This window comes from Alligator sinensis, unplaced genomic scaffold, assembly GCF_000455745.1.
Source record: "Alligator sinensis unplaced genomic scaffold, ASM45574v1 scaffold526_1, whole genome shotgun sequence".
Taxonomy (NCBI): Eukaryota; Metazoa; Chordata; order Crocodylia; family Alligatoridae; genus Alligator; species Alligator sinensis.
Window position 1 is genome coordinate 331,922 of NW_005843110.1, and position 3,157 is coordinate 335,078.

Below are 3,157 nucleotides of genomic sequence, written 5' to 3' on the forward strand. Positions count from 1 at the left end.
CCTGCTTTTCTCATCCATTGTTCCTCTTATCATCTAATATTCAAGTATAAAATGAATATGAACAATTTTTTGAATGCACCTTTAATTATAAAATGAAAAATAACTTCACGCAAGATTTAATCAACTAGGACTGAAAAAGTGCTTTGATCTTAATTGGACACAGGCAATATACCATTCCCCTAACCTGTATTAAGATTGGCTTGTTTAGCCCCTCTTCAGGTTGGCAGGGAGCTTAACTGTGCTGAATTCTGTGCCCACCTTTCAAGATTACCTTGAAATAGTCTGAGTGATTTACTTAGGACTGAACTGGTACTTACTGTGCTGGAAGTTCAAGAACCTAGTTTGGGGACAAGGCTTTCTTGAAAGACTGAGGCAGTTACAGATGCATATCGTTAATGAGAGTTTGGTAAAGGCCTCCATTTAGCTCGTTGGAAAATCCCAGACTAAGCAGAGCCCATTCTCAACAATATCACTACTTTCTGCCCTTCCTAACCAGGTCCCCATAATGAGCCATGAAGGGACTAATGAAGGTGTCACTTGCTACATCTCCAAGCAGCTGCCCCCAGAACTTCTTTGTTGGTCTCCTGCTGTGTTTCCTACCAGTGCAAGCTGAGTGCCAATTTAATGACTGCACATTTTGTATCTAAAGAAAATATGACTTTGAAAGGGCTTTGTTTCATAGGGGCATTCTGAACCCATTTCAAGAGATTTGCAGCTGGCAATAGCAGAGGCACTCTGCTGTCTATGGTCATAAAGCTACTGGGTTTCTCTCAGAGTCCTAACAGCACAGCTCTATTCATTACTCACACAATTGTCCCCCTCCTAGTCCTCTCTCTCTCAGGCAACCAAAGCTGTACCTATAACTATTAATCAGAAGAAAACCTGAAAGGGGAGCTGGGGGTATAAATTCCCTCTGGTTTATCCATTAGGGACCTCTTCTCCTGAGAACAGGAGATGGTTCACTCAGCCATGAAGTCTTGGTTTACACCTCACCATCACACACGGACAGGGCAAGGCTCCTGGGACCAAGTGCTCATTAGTGTGTCTGTATTTCTTTCACAACCTGCACATCCTGAATGGGCTAGTGTTCCCAATATGAATCAATGGTTTAAACTGAGGTGATGTCAATGGCCTTTCACCTCTCCTGCAGATGGACAGCTCCAAGGAAGGGCAGGCACATTGGTCTAGAAACTAGCACATGGGGTCCCGTTCCATTCCCAGTCACAGCTAGAAAGTCTGTGTTCTCAATGCACACATTGCTTGCATTGCATGCCCTGTAGCACAAAGAACTGAGATTTTAGTGAGATACTAACCCATATTTATACAAAATACGACTTATAAAGGCAACTTCAGGATGACTCATTGAATGGCCTACAACCTCAGCCAATGTGAGGAAACAAAAATTCCTCTCTCCCTTATCAGGGATCAGAAGGACATTCCTAGAGCAAAAGGTTGTTCCATGGCTGGCTTCCACAGTCAAAATTATACCTTTTATTGGTGACTTTCACAGGAAAGCACTGTTGAACTGATATAATGGTCCATTCAGAAGCAACTGGTTCCTTCCTCTCATCCTATCAGACAGGGACTATGTTGTAGAGACAGGAAATGGGTTTGCAAAGAGAATGAAGGTTTGGCTACAGATATGTGAGAGAGGGCTTTTCAAACCTCCTGTCTGAACTGAGATTTCCTGTGTCACCATCCTAATTAAACCAGATGGGGGTGAATAGGTGAATGGGAGGAGAATACAGAGTGGAGGAAGAAGCACAAGTTTTGACATGCAAAATCGTTTGCCTGCTTTGCAGGATATAAGACCCATGGGTATGAAAGGACTGGTACAGCACAGGGAGTTTTTTACACTAACCCACTGCCCTAAAGCAAAGGGAGATCAGCCACCATGGGTTTGCTTCATTATCTCTGCATTATCTCATGCTGCCTCTTGCCAGGTGACCACCATTACATTGTCTCTGGTTAGACTGGGGAGTGGTTTAGGTCTCAAGAGAATTGATGACTTCCTTGGCTCTGGCATTGTCCTCTGTAGTGTCTGCTGCATGTGGAGTGGAGACCTTGCTCAGTGGAGACTGTCGATTCCTGTGATGTGCTCAACTTTTCTTTTCACCAGGTACTCTGGGAGCGGTCACTTTAACCCAGCCAGGTTCTGCCTCTGCTCGGCCAGGGGAATCCATTACCCTCACCTGTGACACTTCTGGGTTCAGTGTCGATTACTACCACATAAATTGGATTCAAGAAGCCCCTGGGAAAGGCCTGGTGTGGATGGCAGGCTTCAGGATGGGGTATGACACCTACATTGCAAATGATTTCAAAGGGCGCGTCACTCCATCCACCAACGACTCCACAGCCAAGCTGCAGATTGCAAGGCTCACATTGGCAGACACAGCTACTTACTATTGTGCAAGAGAAACACAGTGTCTCCTGCCTCACTTCCTCTAATACAAAAAGCCTGAGAGCCAGGTCTCTCAGTTCCTCTTCCCTTTTTCACATTGCCTGAAATTCAGACTTGTGCAGGGACACAGATCCAAGGCCCCTGCACTGATGCTGGCCAATGTCTTTCCCTGACAACAGAGCTTCAGGTGCCTTGTGTTTACCACTCCTTCACATAACAGCTCCCCTCTAGGGTCCAAAGATACATGCTGACCACTCAGGTGGGTGCTCAGATAATCTTGGGGTTACATCTTATTTCATTTTACAAACTGAAAAGTGCATATGCATCCATGACTGCACATGACTGCAGCTTTTGTTACTTCCACACAGTTTGGGACCCTCTTTCCTCCTGCCCACATACCTAAAAGTAGGGAAGCGGGGACCCTTACCTTTTAACTGAAGAGTCTTGTGTTTCAGATTCTTTACCAAGGGGTCAGGGACCCCATTTTCACTTCTCCTACCTACAACGGGTTTGATCCTATACATCTAGCTTCCCAGCACAATGCTCCTGCCACCGGGCTACAAGCCAGGCACTGTCCAGTGTCCACTCCATCACTCCACCTGAAGTGCAGCAGCTGCACCTGTCCTTTAAAAAGGTCTTGGATAAAATGGCTAAACAGCACTGTAGAAGTTTCTGTCCCATGTTGAGATGGGCACAGCATTGAGCCAAGGGGATGGATGATAGGGCTTTTGGTACTGCCTAACTTGTCACTGGAAT